This window comes from Neovison vison, chromosome 5, assembly GCF_020171115.1.
Source record: "Neovison vison isolate M4711 chromosome 5, ASM_NN_V1, whole genome shotgun sequence".
Lineage (NCBI taxonomy): Eukaryota > Metazoa > Chordata > Mammalia > Carnivora > Mustelidae > Neogale > Neogale vison.
The window spans coordinates 64,830,541-64,849,933 of NC_058095.1; the positions used below are offsets into that span (position 1 = coordinate 64,830,541).

At 40.5% G+C, this 19,393-nt stretch overlaps 1 protein-coding gene and 1 pseudogene across 1 annotated transcript in view; one reads left to right on the forward strand and one right to left on the reverse strand.

Annotated features, from left to right (window-relative positions):
- Positions 1–19,393, reverse strand: part of LOC122907367 (cytospin-B-like) — a 699,233-nt gene that overhangs the window by 208,747 nt on the left and 471,093 nt on the right.
- LOC122906805 overlaps positions 1–19,393 on the forward strand; it is a 65,678-nt pseudogene that overhangs the window by 8,568 nt on the left and 37,717 nt on the right.

Genomic DNA, 19,393 nt, shown 5'->3' on the forward strand with positions numbered 1-19,393 from the left:
TCAGGTAGTAATAGTCTAAAAACATAAATGGTAGAAAACATCCAATTTAGGGCAGTATTTATCTCCGGGAAGGGAAGAGTAGTGGGATCAGGTAGTGAGTCATAGGACCCTTTATATAATATTTGGGGGGAAAAGGGAAGTAAGGCAAAACACTAATAATGTGGTTATTGTTGGATTGTGTGTGTACTTGTCTGTTTCAAGTATTGACGAGATCTGATTGATGAGAATGTATTGAAGGTGACAAAAGTGGAAATATGGAGGTATGTTTTAGTGGTTAAAATCCGTTGGTCTTAGAAGTGTTTTGAGTGTGGGAAGTAAAGGAGAGACATGTTAAGAATGACTCCAAGATTTTTGGCCTGAGAAACTGGGGTGGGAGTGTCTGTCATTCATGAGAAAAATGAAAAGTGAAGTAAACCAGGTTTGGGAAGAGATGGTATGTTCCATTTTGGACGAGTGTAATTCTGGAAGAGGATGGGTAGATGGTTAAACAAAATGAATTTTAAGGTCAGGAAGGTTTTAGACTAGAAATAGAAATTCAGGATTCATAGCTTGTCTGTGGTATTGAAAGCCTTCAGAATGGGTAAGATCAGCCAGGAAATACACATGTGTACGTAGTGAAAAGAAAAGGTGCCCAACTTTCTCTGAGAAACTCTCAGTAGGTAGAAGTTGACCAGGCAATAAACTGAGAAGGAGCAGCTGGAAACCAGGGAGTCGAGTGCCTTGGAAGTCCAGACAAGTTCATGTTTCAAGTAGGAGAAGCAGTCAGTTTGCAGATGCAACCCAGTTGCTTCTACTACATTACCTTATTATTTTTTTTTTCTTTCCAACAGCAGTGATCAGTACCTGAAATGATAATTTTTGTTCATGTTTGTCTCCACATTCTTGTATGTAGACTTCTTGAAGACAGGACTGTTCCTTCCTGAGCCAGGACAATGTCTAGCACATACGAGGCACTCACATACTTGTTGATGGATTAATTTATCTGATACTTTGAGAGCTTGTTATTTCCTGCCACTAGCCTTTCAGTGTTGACTGTTGAAGAGCACATGTTGGGATTTTTTATTTTGATAGGCTTTTCATGGTGGGGTTAAAGAAAATTTAATGTTGGAAAAAAATACAAGAAAAGTAAGGAAGGTTAAAAATAGTCTTATGTCGGGGCACCTGGGTGGCTCAGTGGGTTAAAGCCACTGCTTTCGGCTCAGGTCATGACTCCCAGAGTTCTGGGATCGAGCCCCATATCAGGCTCTTTGCTCAGCTGGGAGCCTGCTTCTCTCTGTCTCTCTGCCTACTTGTGATTTCTGTCTGTCAAATAAATAAATAAAATCTTTAAAAAAAATAGTCTTATGTCAGATCCTGTAGGAGTTCACGCTTTGCTTAAGCTGCCATGTACCTTCCTTTCTTGGATATTACATTGTTAGCATATTTGCAGTAGAATTTCTACTGTTTTGTATAATGGAGAAGAGACTGTGTAGCACTTTAAGAGAAGTTGTTAAGCCTTGAGTATTAGATATTTAGACTATAAGTTTAGAATGTTTTTATTTGCTGCTATGAGAGGAATACACAAAAAGTAAGATACGATACACAAAGAACTCTTTTTCTTGAAGACGCATCTAGTGGCACATTTTAATAATATTAGTTAACATCCTAAATTAACCTTGTACCTCGTACTCTTCTGGGCTCTTTTTAATTTTTTTTTTCACTCATAACCCTCTAAGGTAGATGTTGTTATTACTGTTCTAAAGTTATAAATCAAGGAAATTGAGACCCAGAGAAGTAAAGTAACTGGTTCATGGTCAGAGGGCTGTGTAATAAGTTGCAAGCTAGATTTGAACCCAGGTATTCTGACATTGTCTCTCCATTAGCACGCTCAGTGCTCTTGACTGAACGATGTTCAAGGGTCACTTCCTTTCCCCTGACAACTGTCTCGCCCTGTCCCCCTCCAAGGTGTTATTCCATTGTTGTACAGCTGTGAATATTCATCTGTTAGAACAAAGCTTGTCTAATTTTTACATCGTACAGATGGGATCTTTTTGACTGTAGAAGTTGGTCATGATGCTTTTTTATCTTCCAGTGAAAGGCAAAGAACAAGAGAAAACCTCAGATGTCAAGTCAATTAAAGGTGAGTTCAGTGGTGTTCCATTGTGTTAAAAAAGTGATGTGCTTTGCATTTACAGGCTATTTAAACCTGTTATCTTCCCCCCTTCTCTTGCCATTAATCATCTCTGCCTTCTTTTGTAATTATTTATGATTGTGACTTATTTCCTTGTTTGACTTGTATATTCTTCAGCACCTTGCATATATGATAGGCTTTTGCTAAGCACTTGTTGGCTGTCCTAGTGATACAGTAAACCAATGCCCTCCATTAATCACATGTTTGTTCACTAGAATTAATGAGTTGATTTTATTATTTTTTTAACTTAAAATCAGTGAATTAACATTGAGTGTATTGTTAGTGTCAGAGGTAGAGTTTAGTGATTCATCTGTTGCATATAACACCCAGTGCTCAGGATTAGATCAGGTGTCCTCCTTAATGTCTATCACCCGTTACCCCATCCCCTCATACCTCCCCTCCAGCAACCCTCAGTTTCTTTCCTGTAGTTGAGCATCTCTTATGGTTTGTAGTTGACTTTATTTTTTAAAAAAGCAAAAAGCGAGGGGTGCTTGCATGGGTTGAGTGTCTGGCTCTTGGTTTTGGCTCAGGGTCGTGAGGTCAAGCTCTGTGTTGGGTGCTCGGCTCAGTGTGGAGTCTGCTGCAGACTCTCTCTCCATCTGCCCCTCCCCACTGTGCTCACTCTCTCTCTTTCTAAAATAAATAAATAACATCTTTTTTATTTTTTAAAATTTATTTTATTTGAGAGACAGAGAGAGCACAAATGGGAGGAAGGGCAGAGGAGGGGAAGCAGACTCCCCACCAAGAAAGGAAACAGATGCAGAGATCGATCTTAGGACCCTGGGATTATGACCTGAGCTGAAGGCAGAGGCTTAACTGACTGAGCCACCCAGGTGCCCCATAAATAAATCTTTAAAAACAAAACAAAAAGTGCCTGCTGGGTGGCTCAGTGGGGTAAAGCCTCTGCCTTTGGCTCCGGTCATGATCCCAGGGTCCTATGATCGAGCCCCACATCAGGTTCTCTGCTTGGCAGGGAGATTGCTCCCCACTCACCCCACCCCCGGCCTACTAGTGATCTCTGTCAAATAAATAAAATCTTAAAAAAACAAAACAAAACACAAAAACAAAAAAACTCAAAGTGAAAAATACTCTGAACTCAGCTGACAGCTCTGGAGTAAAGAACTTCCACTTACAAGGCTTGGCTTTCTGTTGTTTACCCGGAAGTATGGATCATTATAGTTTTTACTTCTCTGTTACTTTGGATGAATGGTCTTAACTTAAATTTATCCAGAGTACTTTATTGTAATCAGTATATTATCTATGTTTATAGGCTAGAGCATGCTTCTTTAGGTTGTAATCTCTACTATAGTTTTGACTGATTTTATTATATTAATTACAAAGATTGGAATGGAAAATTATAATGGAAATTGTTTATATAGCCGTTAATGTAAATTTCATAAATAAAATCTATTTACATGAGATCTATAGATTGCTACTTAGACTTTTTTTTAAGATTTTATTTATTTATTTGACAGACAGAGATCACAAGTAGGCAGAGAGGCAGGCAGAGAGAGAAGGAAGGGAAGAAGGCTCCCTGCTGAGCAGAGAGCCCAATTCGGGACTCGATCCCAGGACTCCGGGATCATGACCTGAGCCGAAGGCAGAGGCATTAACCCACTGAGCCACCCAGGTGCCCGCTACTTAGACTCTTTTTCAGATGTTTGTATCTTATGTGGCTAGCATTGAGTATTAACCATTTATGGTCAGTTTGCTGGAGAGTGACTAATTATAACTTAAGAGATTTGTAATATTAGGGAAGAGCTAGGGTACTTTACAGTCTTATTTTCTGCTTACGTCTGTTAATTTTAAGCCAGGTGTTTATGAACCGTGTTGGTTCATACTGCTTTCCTTAAGCAGAATTTGATTGACTTTGATAAATACTTCAAGCCCTTAGCAAGCAGCATGTGTAAAGACGAGATCCGAATGTAGAAGGAAGGGGTTTGATGTCTCAGGCACTTTATATTTCTCAGGTCTTCTACTCTAAACTGCTACTAACAGTGTGACCTTGGGAAGACCTGTAACCTTCCTCAGATTCTTCATTTGTGGAGTGAGAGGGTTGGCCTGCCTAACTTCTGAAACTGTACCTGGCTAAAAAAATTCCATGTTCCTACCCTGTGACAGTACATAATCTGTGCTTAGCATTCACTGGCTTACCTTAGAATCTTACAGAACAGAATCTTACAGAATCTTCCTTTCATAGGAAACAGGCCCTCAAGAAGTTTGCAGTATGATTAGAGCTTAGACGTGGAATAGTAGCAAATACACCAACATACTAATAACAACCATTTCTTTTTATTTTTTTTAAAGATTTTATTTATTTATTTGAGAGAGAGAGCATGAGCGAGGAGAAGGTCAGAGAGCGAAGCAGACTCCCCATGGAGCTGGGAGCCCGATGTGGGACTCGATCCCGGGACTCCAGGATCACGCCCTGAGCCGAAGGCAGTCGTCCAACCAACTGAGCCACCCAGGCGTCCCAATAACAACCATTTCTTGAACACCTGTTCTGTTGTAGGCATTAGCCAAAAACTGAGGCTAGGCAAAAAAAAAAAAAAAAAAGACTTGGCTCCTGTACTCACTGAACTTAGAGATTGATAGGGGAGAGGAACATTCATCAAGTGAGTCCACAGATGGCATGGGCTGGATCTACAGTGATGAAAATAAAGAGAGATGGAGTGATCAGTTCAGAGCAAAAATCAATAGAACTTTGTTATTGATTAAATAGGAGGTGTAAGGGATAGGAAGGTTTCAGTTTAACACCTACTTTTCTGGCTTGCCTAACTGTGTGACTGGTGGAGAACCAAGTTGGGAAATTATATGTTCAATTTTGGAATGGTGGGTGGGAGGTAGTTGGAGACATTTACATATATTATTTTATCCACATAATTCTAGAGTCTGAGATTCCAACCAAAGGTAAAAGGGTGATTTTTCTAGAGTCTGGCAGACCAAAGCTCAAGTTCTGCCTGTTGAAACAACTACTATCTCATTGACATGTATCAAGTATTTAACTTTTGTCTTTCTGCATCTCAAAAATGAGGAAAATAGGGGTGCCTGGGTTAAAGCCTCTGCCTTTGGCTCAGGTCATGATCTCAGGGTCCTGGAATTGAGCCCCTATCGGGCTCTCTGATCAGCAGGGAGCCTGCTTCCTTCTCTCTCTCTCTCTCTCTCTCTCTCTGCCTGCCTCTCTGCCTACTTGTGATCTCTGTCAAATAAATAAATAAAATCTTTTAAAAAATTTGAGGAAAATACTGGTCTTGCAAAATTGGTGTAAGAGATAATGAAGTAATATACCCTCCAAAAAATGTGTATCGAGCCCCCAGCACAAGGTTTGGTACGTAGGAGGTACTACTCTGGTAGCTCTTGTTGTAGCAGAAGAGGCCCTGAACATGATGGCTTAGTTAGATGAAATATTGTGAGGAGTTCAGAGGAATTTGAGATCAGCAAATGCTTTTTTAAGTGTGGGGAAGGTTTTGTAGAAATGGGACTTAATCTATATAAAAGTTGAATAATAAGGATTTGAGTGAAAGAGGCAGTTCTTTCTCTTTTCCCTAACAGCCCAGCCTCTTCTTTGAGTATATATTGGGCAGAGGGACCTTCAGACAAGTAAGGGGGTATTTTCACAGAAGATTGATACCCAGTTGTAAGGACCTTAGAGACCAGAATAGAGAGTTTAGACAGAGAACATAGGGAGCCTGTAGGCTTTGAGTAGGATGTTGATGCTTTATATACGGTATTTATGAAAGGTAAGTCTGGAAGAGTTCTATAGGATGGAAACCAAAGAAGTCATTTTGCTGTAATACAGAAAAGCCTGTATTAAGGGTGTGGTGTTGATAATAAACATGTAAGTAGATGTATAATATCTTTAAGAAAAAATCAACCAATCTTAGGTAAACATGTAGAGTGAAAAAGAATGGGCCCATGATTCTGAGCTTTGGAGACTGGCAGGTTGAGCAGAGATAGGGAAATCGAATAGGAGCATTAGTTTGGAAGAAGATGCCGTGAGTTTGGTATTTGGACAAATTGGTCTTGATATGGTCAAGTCAAAGTGAGAATAGCTAGCGGTAAGGAATTAATAGGCCCCAAGCCCAGATCAAAGGCCAGGTGTCAGATGCAGGTCAGGGCTTACTCCCTGGGGCTCCAGTTCCATAGAAGTGTACCCTAAGAGCTGCTGCAGAGAGGTCCAGAGTGTGAGTGAGACGTTCCCCTTGAGTCAACCAGAGTTACTAATAACTGTTTTGTTTTGTTTTTTAATGTATTTATTTATTTATTTGACAGAGAGAGACATAGTGAGAGAGGGAACACAAGCAGGGGCAGGATGGCGGTGTGAGAGGGAGAAGGAGTCTCCCCACCAAGCAGGGAGCCCGAAGTGGGGCTTAGTCCCAGGATGCTGGAATTATGGCCTGGGCCAAAGGCAGACGCTTAATGACTGAGCCACCCGGACGTCCCCTAATAACTCTTTTTAAAAATCTCCTTTAGATATCTGTTTAGATTTTAGGTACCTATTTTATCTGGTTTTATTTATTTTAACAGATGTGTCAGGGTCTCAAGTTTATTTGTGGGAAAAAGAGGAGTACTTACAGGTTTAAATAATCTTTTCAGAAAAGTTGGCTCTAGTAATAATTAAAAGGTTGGAGAGTAAATGTTTCTAGCAAAAAGAATAAAAGAGCAGAGAGCCTCAGGAGGAGGAGTCAGGGAAGGAGACCATTTCCAACATGGTGGACATTTTTTAAAATTTCTTTTTTAAGATTTTACTTATTTGTTAGAGAGAGAGCACAAGCAGGGAGAGTAGCAGGCAGAGGGAGAAGCAGGTTCCCCACAGAGCAGGAAGCTCTGTGTATGGAACTGCGTCTCAGGAGTCTGGGATCATGACCTGAGCAGAAGGCAGATGCTTAGCCTACTGTACCACCCAGGTGTCCCTTCTGTCCTTGCTATAGCAATGTGCTAGGCCAACACTTCTTTTTTTTTTTTTAAAGATTTTATTTATTTATTTGAGATAGAGACAGTGAGAGAGAACATGAGTGAGGAGAAGGTCAGAGAGAGAAGCAGACTCCCCATGGAGCTGGGAGCCCGATGCGGGACTCGATCCTGGGACTCTGGGATCATGACCTGAGCCGAAGGCAGTCGTCCAACCAACTGAGCACCCAGGCGTCCCTAGGCCAACACTTCTTAAAGACCTTTACTAAGAGTCTTTAATATTTGTATGGAATAAATAGGAGAGTTTGAATGCTGATCCAGCTGTAGCAACGTCACAGGACTACTTTGACAGTGTTGTAATACTGAGTTGCTTATTTCCTGTTAGCAAATGGGTAATTTCTTTATTCTGACGTCAATAGGCCCTTTCGTCAGACTACTAAGGAAAATGTATTTTGTGAATTTTTTAAGTGTGCTTTATCTCAAGCAGCTTGATCCTTGATCATAAATGTTTTTCATTAGAGAAATTTTGTTACCCAATTAAAAAGTAAAATAAGGGGATGCCTGGGTGGCTTAAGCGTCTGCCTTCAGTTCAGGTCATGATCCCAGGGGCCTGGGATGGAGTCCCACATTGGGCTTCCTACTCAGCAGGGAGCCTGCTTCTCCCTCAGCCTGCTGTTTCCCCCGGCTTGTGTACTCCCTCTCTCTTCCTCTGACAAAAAAATAAAATAAAATAAGTATTCTGAAGAATGTTTTTCTCATTTTTACCCCATTTCACAAGTTTTAGTTTTGTTCCTTGGACAAAAAGGATTAAGGAATTGAAAAGGTCCATATATCAGAATGTTTTCTGGCTTTGGTACTTTCTGTCATCAGTAGAAGTTCTCAAAGAAACATCTCTTGTTTTAAGTTCCGTTTTTGGCACAGTATTTTGAGAGTTATAAATAATAATAGGACATTGCTTTCCAGTTTTCTGCTGCTTGATTCCCTTTCCCGTTAAGTATTTTTTGTTGAGTGTGTATGCTTAAGGGAGGTGTTACAAAATTTAATTTTTAAAGTTCTCTTAAAGTCCTTTAGGAGACATTTTTAGGCTATCAAATTATGTTTAATTTTTAACCTTTTTCCCCCCAAATTATAGCTTCAATATCTGTACATTCCCCACAAAAAAGCACTAAAAATCATGCCTTGCTGGAGGCAGCAGGACCAAGTCATGTTGCAATCAATGCCATTTCTGCCAAGATGGACTCTTTTTCAATTAGCAGGTCAGCAACACTTAAGAAGCAGCCAAGCCACATGGAGGCTGCTCATTTTGGCGACCTGGGTAAGTGACTCACTTTTTGTTAACTTCTAGTAGGAAGGATTGAGTGTGTTATGGGAAACTCTTGCTGGAGGATAGTAGAACTGTATAATGGGAATGTGCTTTAAGATAAGAGCATGTGTTTCTTGATCTGTATTTAAGATAAGAGCATGTGTTTCTTGATCTGTGGGTTGTGAGTTTGATCCCCACATTGGGCATGGAGCCTTCTTAAAATAAAATTTGGGGCACCTGAGGGCTCATTCATTAGGTGTCTGCCTTCGGCTCGGGTCATGATCCCGGGGTCCTGGGATCGAGCCTCGCATTAGGCTCCCTGCTTGGCGGGAAGCCAGCTTCTTCCTCTCCTACTTCCCCTGCTTATATTTCCCTTCTCGCTATCTCTGTCACTGTCAAATGAATAAATAAAATGTTATAAAAAAGTAAATAAAATTTAAAAAGTAAATAAAAATAACAGCTACAAGTATAACAAATGATACTCTATTACGTTCCCATAAGCAAAAAATATAAAGCATTCTCAGTTAAAAAAAAAAAAGGGCCATTTCCAGAAGAAGAAATACATTTAACCAGTAATTATATGAACAAGATGCCTCATTTCACTCATACTCAGGAAATTGCAAATTTAAGTAATGAGTTAATGTTCTCCCTAACACATCAGCAAATCTTTAAAGTTTGACAATTTGAATGGTAACGGAGATGCAGAGAAATAGCCAGTCCTATTTAGTGGAAGTGTAGATTGATGAAGATTTTTTTGGAAGGCAGTGTGGAAGTAGTTATCAGAATGTAAAATAGAAGATCTAGCCCTCAGAGGTAGTCACATATATGCCAAAAGATGTAGATGCAAGTATGTATAAAGCTTTTATTGCAGTGTTATTTGTGAAAGCAAAAAATGAGGAACAACAGGTAGATATCTGGCGATGGAGAAGTAGATACATTGTGGTGTCCCCGCATCTGGAATATTAGGGAGCCATTTAAAAGTCCGAAGATGACCTAGAGAAATATCTAAGGTTAAAGTGCAAAAAGCAGGTCACATAACAGTGAGTGTAATAGGATCCCTACTATGTTAAAATAACTTCTTCCCCCCTGCCCCCAAAAAAGATACGAAGGAGATCGAATTTTCGCCCACAGTTCTGCACTTCATAAAAGTTGTGTGTCATGGCATCATAAATTGAAAGAAAAGTGAATAAATTGATGTCTAATTAAATTAGCCCGTCTTTTGACCTATTTGCTTAACAGTTGTGTATCTTCAAAGATGTCAGAGTGTCTGTGGGCCACACTCAGCAGTACACTGCAAACAGCATTTGTATTGATCACAAAATAAAATTGTAAGTTTTACTGGATTACACCTGTGTTGCTGGTGGGGATGTGAAATGGTACAGGCACTCTGGAAAATAGTTTGGTGTTTCTTGTGGAGCAGAACGTGCAGATGTCATATGACCCTGCAGTTGCACTCTTCAGCTTTTATCCTAGAGAAGTGGAAACTTACATTCCCACAAAAGCCTGTACCCCGATGTCCATAGCAGCTTAAAAGCCGAAAACCGGCTGTCTTGCAGCATCGAGTGAGTGGTTAGACACACTGGTACTTGCATACCACAGAATACTGCTCAGCCATGAAGAAGAGCACACTATTGATTTACCTCACAGCTTGGGTGAGTCCCAAGGGAATTGTGCTGAGCGTCAAAAGCCAGTCCCAAAAGGTTATGCGCAGTAGGATTCCATTTGTATAATATTTTTGAAATGACAAAATTAGAGAAATGAAGGATAGAGTAGTGTTTGCCAGGGCCGAGGAATGGAGGAGGTGGTTACAAAAGGCCACATGAGGCATCCATGTGGCATTGGAACTGTTCAGTAACTTGGCAGTTACCCAGGGTAAAGTTGCATGGATTCCCTTGCATGGAATGAAGTCCACAGTTGTGTACAGGTGAAATGGGAAGATCAGAGTAAGATTGGTGGTTGTAGCAACATCAGTACCTTGATGTGATACTGTAATATGGTAATGTAAGATGTTACCTTGGGGAACCTCGGTAAAGGGTACATGGGATCTCCCTGTATTGTATCTTATTGTTGTATTTGAACTTACCATTATCTCAGAATTAAAATTTTAATTTAAAAATTAGTAAATCTTGCAAAGGATCAGAATTTTGTGAAGTTCAAGAAAGGGAGGTTGACAGAGATGTACGGGTTAACCTTGAACATGAGACACCCAGGAGGTGCCTGGGTAGCACAGTCGGTTAAGCACCCCACTCTTGATTTCAGCTCAGGTAGGGTCATGAGCTTAGAGCCGGTGTTGGGTTGGGCTGTGCTTGCTCACTCACACCCTCTCTCGGAAAAAAAAAAAAAAGAAAAAATTAAAGAAAAAAAAAAGAGAGAGAGAGAGACAGCCGGCAAGGATGACACATGAAGTGTTTCAAAAGAAAATAATTTGAATATCAAAGGATTAAGAAAAGCCATTTTGAAAAATTGATCAAACCCTGCTAATTTTATGAAGCTGAACCTCAAAATGTCAATGCTTTAAATGTTAAAAAAAGTGTTTTTGTTTATTCTAATAGTTTGTGGTTATAATCGTAACCTAAATTTAGTTACATATACAATGAACTTATTTTTATTAAATTTTGGTAAGTTTAGTTTTATTTCTCAAGATAAAAATCCCAGAGCTACTCTTTAATCTGTTGTAACAAACACTGAGCATTGGTAACATTTTTCTGGCCATGCACACATGGACAATTTTTCTTCAGGAAAAGTTCCTAGAGGTGGCGTTACTGGGTTGCGAAATCATGCAGATGCTTTTTTTTTTTAAGATTTTATTTATTTATTTGACAGAGAGAAATCACAAGTAGATGGAGAGGCAGGCGGGGGGGGGGAGCAGGCTCCCCGCTGAGCAGAGAGCCCGATGCGGGACTCGATTCCAGGACCCTGAGATCATGACCTGAGCCGAAGGCAGCGGCTTAACCCACTGAGCCACCCAGGTGCCCAGTCATGCAGATTTTTAAAGCTTTGCCCTCTGTTACTGAATGTTCTTCCAAAGAGGTTTTGTTATTTTTTATTTTCATCATCAGTGGGTGACAGTGTTGCCTGTTCTGCTGTGCCTTTGTTGGGTTTTATTGTTATTTTTTGAAAAAAACATCTTCCAATTTGACAGACAAAAATGTTATATTAATTTGCTTTTCTGGCATTTTTAATTAGATGGAATATATTTTCATATTTTTATTGGCTGCCTTTCTTTGGTACTAGTATCGTAAGATTTTTTTTTTCCCCAAGAATTTCCATGGTCTGAACTGCCATTAAAAGTCAGATAAGAGGGCGCCTGGGTGGCTCAGTGGGTTAAGCCGCTGCCTTCGGCTCAGGTCACGATTTCAGGGTCCTGGGATCGAGTCCCGCATCGGGCTCTCTGCTCAGCAGGGAGCCTGCTTCCTCCTCTCTCTCTCTCTCTCTGCCTGCCTCTCTGCCTACTTGTGATCTCTCTGTCAAATAAATAAATAAAATCTTAAAAAAAAAGTCAGATAAGAATAATTGAATTAAAGAGCTTTTTAATAGTTGAATTAAGTTCGAACACTTGTTTCTTTGCCTGTTTAGCAGTCACAGTGACAGTATTTCTAGTTCTTTATATTCATTAAATTGCTAGGGAAGTAAACTCTTTTTTATTTATTTTTTATTTTTATTTTTTTTTAAGATTTTATTTATTTATTTGACAGACAGAGACCACAAGTAGGCAGAGAGGCAGGCAGAGACAGAAAGAGAGAGAGAGGAGGAAGCATGCTCCCTGCAGAGCAGAGAGCCCGACGCGGGGCTCGATCCCAGGACCCCAGGATCATGACCGGAGCCGAAGGCAGAGGCTTTAACCCACTGAGCCACCCAGGCGCTCCAACTTTTTTTTTTTTTAAGATTTTATTTATTTATTTGACAGAGAGAGATCACAAGTAGGCAGAGAGGCAGGCGGAGAGAGGAGGAAGCAGGCCCCCTGCTGAGCAGAGAGCCCAATGCGGAGTTTGATCCTAGGACCCTGGGATCATGACCTGAGCTGAAGGCAGAGGCTTTAACCCACTGAGCCACCCAGGCACCCGGGAAGTAAACTTTTATTCAAGAATTCTGGTGCCACTAAGCTGATTGTGGCTGACTAATCTATTAATCTTAAATTATTTGTTACTGAACTGCTAATCTTTTGCTTCTTTCAGGCAGATCTTGTCTGGACTACCAGACTCAAGAGACCAAATCAAGTCTTTCTTTTTTTTTTTTTTAAAAAAAGATTTTATTTATTTATTTGACAGAGAGAGATCACAAGTAGACAGAGAGGCAGGCAGAGAGAGAGGAGGAAGCAGGCCCCCTGCTGAGCAGAGAGCCTGATGCGGGACTCGATCCCAGGACCCTGGGATCATGACCTGAGCCGAAGGCAGCGGCTTAACCCACTGAGCCACCCAGGCGCCCCCAAATCAAGTCTTTCAAAGACTCTTGAACAAGTCCTGCATGACACTGTTGTTCTCCCTTATTTTATTCAATTCATGGAACTTCGGCGAATGTAGCATTTGGTTAAATTTTGGTTAGAAGCTGAAAGTTTTCACTCTACAACTTGGTCCCGAATAAGAGCACACAGTCTCAACACCGAGAAGCAGAGTGCATAGGCTGAGCCTGTCTCTCCATCTAAGAAGCATGAAACTGCAACATCTTTTGTAACTGAGTCTCTTGACAAGAGATTGGAGGATTCAAGCTCAGCTCAACTGCTTATGACTCAATCTGAAGGAATTGACCTGAACAATAGAACTAGCAACATTCAGAATCACTTGCTGCCTTCCCGGGAATGTGACAGTGCCCATTCTCTCCATCTTGAAATGGCCAGAACAGGAACACATCCAGTTTCCATGGAAATCCAAGAATCCTCCTCTAGACTTCTAGTAGCCAGTAGAAATAGTCCCTCTTCACCACTGAAGGAATTATCAGGAAAATTAATGAAAAGTAAGTACGTGGTTTTCTTATCTCTCTTTATCCTCTTTGTTTAATCAGTTTATAAAGTAGAACTTGAGGCAGGAATAAAAGCATTAGAATAGTTTTCTCTCACACCCACTTGCAAATTCGGAAGGATTTGGAGAATGTCCTGGAGAAGGATTGGTATTTGAAGAAGAACAGCAGGGATACAGACAAAAATTGAATCCTCTCCGAAGGCTCTTTTGCAGAATTAACTAATAAAGAAGGGTTGAATCCTGCCTCTGCCTTCCAGAGATTTTGAAATCAAACCATTATCCAGGGATGCTTATTTCATTTTCATCTCATTCTTAATTTCCTACTAACTTACTGTCTGCTTCATAGGTAAAATTATTATTATTATTATTTTTTACGATTTTATTTGTTTATTTGACAGAGATCACAAGTAGACAGAGAGGCAGGCAGAAAGAGAGAGAGAGGGAAGCAGGCGCCCTGCTGAGCAGGGAGCCCGATGCAGGACTCGATCCCAGGACACTGAGATCACGACCTGAGCCGAAGGCAGCGGCTTAACCCACTGAGCCACCCAGGCGCCCCTGGTAAAATTATTTTTTAATTGCCAACAGGTGACATTTATTGGGTTCTGTGCCAAGTGCTATACTCGGATTTCACCTAATGGCCATACCACCTCTGAGGTCAGCATTATTGCCCCATTTTACAAATGAGAAAACCATGGTTTAGGATAGTTTTTTTTTTTTTAAGGATTTTTTTTAAGATTTTATTTATTTATTGGACAGAGAGAGAGATCACAAGTAGGCAGAGAAACAGCCGGAGAGAGAGGAGGAACCGGGCTCCCCCCTAAGCAGAGAGCCCGATGTGGGGCTCAATCCCAGCACCCTGGGATCATGACCAGAGCTGAAGGCAGAGGCTTAACCCACTAAGCCACCCAGGCGCCCCTTTTTTAAAGATTTTATTTATTTATTTGACAGGCAGAGATCACAAGCAGGCAGAGAGAGAGGAGGAAGCAGGCTCCCTGCCAAGCAGAGAGCCTGATGCGGGGCTCGATCCCAGGACCCTGAGATCATGACCTGAGCTGAAGGCAGAGGATTTAACTACTGAGCCACTCAGGCACCCCTATGGTTTAGGATAGTTAAGTAATGTACCTCGGATTATGAAGTGAGCAGGGAGTTTGAGTTAAAATCAGTATTTCAATAACAGCACCTCTTTATTTCTTCTCTGTTCATTTGAAAGTTACACTCTCTTAATTTTTCAATTATCACCTTCTGGAATTCTGATTCGACAGCCTCCATGTTTTTTCCTGTCTTCATCTTATCTGTTCTTTGCTTCTCGTAGAGCTAGGTGATTCTTTTTTTTTTTTTTTTAAGATTTTTTTTTTTAAGATTTTTATTTATTTGTCAGAGAGAGCGAGCACAGGCAGACAGAATGGCAGGCAGAGGCAGAGGGAGAAGCAGGCTCCCTGCCAAGCAAGGAGCCTTATGTGGGACTCGATCCCAGGACGCTGGGATCATGACCTGAGCCGAAGGCAGCCACTTAACCAACTGAGCCACCCAGGCGTCCCAAGGTGATTCTTTTTTTTTTTTTTTCTTTTCTCCCCCCACCCCTACCCCGTAACACTTTATTTTTTTAGGGCAATTTTCCTTTTTTTTTTTTTAAGATTTTACTTACTTATTTGAGAGACACAGCAACAGAGATAGCAAGAGAGACCACGAGCAGAGAGAAGGAGAAGCAGACTCCCCAGTAGGCAGAGAGCCCTTCCCCACTGGGGTCTCAATCCTACGACCCTGAGATCATGACCTGAGCCCAAGGCAAATGCTTAACTGACTGAGCCACTCAGGTGCCCCTTTTCAGAGCAATTTATGTTCACAGCAAAATTGAGAGGAGGGTAGAGCAATTTCCTGTATACTCTTGGCCCCCTCACATATATAGACCTGCCACCCCCATCTTCCATGTCCGCCACCAGAGCGGCACATTTGTTGCCGTTGTTGAACCTACCCAGACACACTATAGTCACCCACAGTCCACAGTTTACATCAGGTTTCACTCTTGGTGCTGTGCATTCAATGGCTTTCAACAAATACACCATGGCATGGGTCCATCGTTATGGTGTTAGGAGTATTTTTACTGCCCTAAAAACTGTCCATACTTTGCCTTTTCATCTCTTCCTACCTGCTAATCCCTGAGAATTAATCTTACTGTCTTCATAGTTTTGCCTTTTCCAGAATGTCATATGCCTAAAACTATATTGTTTGTAGCTTTTTTACATTGATGATCATTTCTTCAGATCTGTGTTTTAGTTCATTATTGTCTTTTTTTTCATTTATTGTCTCTTAAGATGGGTCTAATCTGCTGTTGAATCAGTTTACAATTTTTTCTATCTAAACGTTACTGAATTTTGTATTTCTAGATATTTAATTCAAATTTGCCTGGTCAGTTTTCAGTTTCTTGTTCCTTTATCCCTTCATCCCACTTCTCAGCCTATTTGGTATTTCTTTAAGTTTAAACATATATTCATCATCTGATGATTCTAATATCTGTAGGTTTTTTGAATCTGGTTCACTATTTGTTTCTTCAGATTCACACTCTTGGTCGCTTGTGATTTTAGTGGTTTTTGGCTGTCTGAACATGGATTTTGGATTTTTTTCTGTGGGAATTTTTTTTTAAAGATTTTATTTATTTATTTGACAGAGATCACAAGTAGGCAGAGAGGCAGGCAGAGAGAGAGAGGAGGAAGCAGGCTCCTCGCTGAGCAGAGAGCCCAATGTGGGGCTCGATCCCAGGACCCTGGGATCATGACCTGAGCTGAAGGCAGAGGCTTTAACCCACTGAGCCACCCAAGTGCCCCTCTGTGGGAATTTTTTTGAGAACGCTGTTTAAATTGGGTTATTCCAGGAAAAAAAAATAAAAGTAAATAAATTGGGTTATGAGTATATTGGCATTTGCTTTTGCCTTGCATCTGGGGCCAACTTCACTACCTTCCTGGTACCACTTAAAATACATTTGGTCTTTGGGTTTTTCAGGTAAACTCTTAGGGCCTTTGGCATGATTTTGGTCTAATCTTCTACCCTGTTTGGGCCCTGAGCAATTGCCCTTGAAAGTGCCCGCTTCAAGTCTCTTGGTATTGCTGGTTTTCCCAGGTGACTGCGCTGCCTGTCTGGCACTTTGCCCATCTTGATTTGCACTGGCTCCTGCAGGTCCACGATTTCCTTATCTGCAATTTAGAAATCCAGAAAGCTTTTTAAAAATATTTTATTTATTTATTTTTAAAAAATATATGTTTTAAAAATGTTACTTTTAAAAAAATATTTTATTTATTTTTTTAAAATATTTTATTTTTTAAAAATATATGTTTTATAGCACCCCCCTTAATATTTCCTGCAGTATCGGCTTGGTGGTTGCATAGTCTTTTAAGCCTTGCCGGTCTTGGAAACTCTTTATCTCTCCATCCATTTTGAATGTCAGTCTTGAAGTCAAACTCTCTCTCTTCGCAGATGACATGATTCTTTATATGGAAAACCCAAAAGACTCCACCCCCAAACTACTAGAACTCATACAGCAATTCAGCAGCGTGGCAGGATACAAAGTCAATGTGCAGAAATCAGTGGCTTTCTTATACACTAACAATGAAAATGCAGAAAGGGAAATTAGAGAATCGATTCCATTTACTATAGCACCAAGAACCATAAGATACCTGGGAATAAACCTAACTAAAGAGGTAAAGGATCTATACTTGAGGAACTATAGAACACTCATGAAAGAAATTGAAGAAGACACAAAAAGATGGAAGACCATTCCATGCTCTTGGATCGGAAGAATAAACATTGTTAAAATGTCTATACTGCCTAGAGCAATCTATACTTTTAATGCCATTCCGATCAAAATTCCACCGGCATTCTTCAAAGAGCTGGAGCAAATAATCCTAAAATTTGTATGGAATCAGAAGAGACCCCGAATCGCTAAGGAAATGTTGAAAAACAAAAATAAAGCTGGCGGCATCACCTTACCTGATTTCAAGCTTTATTATAAAGCTGTGATCACCAAGACAGCATGGTACTGGCATAAAAACAGACACATAGACCAGTGGAACAGAGTAGAGAGCCCAGATATGGACCCTCAACTCCATGGTCAATTAATCTTCGACAAAACAGGAAAAAATATACAGTGGAAAAAAGAGAGTCTCTTCAATAAATGGTGCTGGGAAAACTGGACAGCTATATGTAGAAGAATGAAACTCGACCATTCTCTTACACCGTACACAAAGATCAACTCAAAATGGATAAAAGACCTCAACGTGAGACAGGAATCTATCAGAATCTTAGAGGAGAACATAGGCAGTAATCTCTTCGATATCAGCCACAGCAACTTCTTTCAAGATACGTCTCCAAAGGCAAAGGAAACAAAAGCGAAAATAAACTTCTGGGACTTCATCAAAATCAAAAGCTTCTGCACAGCAAAGGAAACAGTAAAAAAAACAAAGAGGCAACCCACGGAATGGGAGAAGATATTTGCAAATGACAGTACAGACAAAAGGTTGATATCCAGGATCTATAATGAACTCCTCAAACTCAACCCACACGAAACAGACAAACACATCAAAAAATGGGCAGAAGATATGAACAGACACTTCTCCAATCAAGACATACAAATGGCTATCAGACACATGAAAAAATGCTCATCATCATTAGCCCTCAGGGAGATTCAAATTAAAACCACATTGAGATATCACCTTACACCAGTTAGAATGGCCAAAATTAACCAAACAGGAAACAACATGTGTTGGAGAGGATGTGGAGAAAGGGGAACCCTCTTACATTGTTGGTGGGAATGCAAGTTGGTGCAGCCTTTTTGGAGAACAGTGTGGAGATTCCTCAAGAAATTAAAAATAGAGCTTCCCTACGACCCTGCAATTGCACTCCTGGGTATTTACCCCAAAGATACAGATGTCGTGAAAAGAAGGGCCATCTGTACCCCAATGTTTATAGCAGCAATGGCCACAGTCGCCAAACTATGGAAAGAACCAAGATGCCCTTCAACGGATGAATGGATAAGGAAGATGTGGTCCATATACACTATGGAGTATTATGCCTCCATCAGAAAGGATGAATATCCAACTTTTGTAGCAACATGGACGGGACTGGAAGAGATTATGCTGAGTGAAATCAGTCAAGCAGAGAGAGTCAATTATCATATGGTTTCACTCATTTGTGGAGCATAACCAATAGCATGGAGGACAAGGGGCGTTAGAGAGTAATAGGGAATTTGGGTAAATTGGAAGGGGAGGTGAACCATGAGAGACTCTGGACTCTGAAAAACAGTCTGAGGGGTTTGAAGTGGCGGGGGGGGGTGGGAGGTTGGGGTACCAGGTGGTGGGTATTATAGAGGGCACAGCTTGCATGGAGCACTGGGTGTGGTGAAAAAATAATGAATACTGTTTTTCTGAAAATAACTAAATTCGGAGGAAAAAAAAAAAAAAAAGAAAGACTATGGACTCTGAAAAACAGTCTGAGGGGTTTGAAGTGGCGGGGGGGTGGGAGGTTGGGGTACCAGGTGGTGGGTATTTTAGAGGGCACGGCTTGCATGGAGCACTGGGTGTTGTGAAAAAATAATGAATACTGTTTTTCTGAAAATAAATAAATTGAAAAAAAATAAAAAAAAATATATGTTTTAAAAATGTTACTTTTTTAAAAATATTTTATTTATTTATTTCATAGAGATCACAAGTAGTCAGAGAGGCAGTCAGGGAGAGAGAGGAGGAAGCAGGCAGGTTCTCTGCAGAGCAGAGAGCCTGACGTGGGGCATGATTCCAGGACCCTGGGATCACAACTTGAGCCGAAGGCAGAGGCTTTAACCCACTGAGCCACCTAGGCGCCCCTTACACGTTATTTTTTAAATGAAAATCTTGACCTGAACTGGTGTGAACTAACTGCAGAAATGTGAATGTTTGATTATGTGATGTTGTCCCTCATATTGGTAAGAATATTAACATATATATATGTATATATATATATAGATGCCTAGTGCATTCCCTCTGTAAAAACAAACAAAACCCAGATTCTGAATTCTGAACTATTATTGTT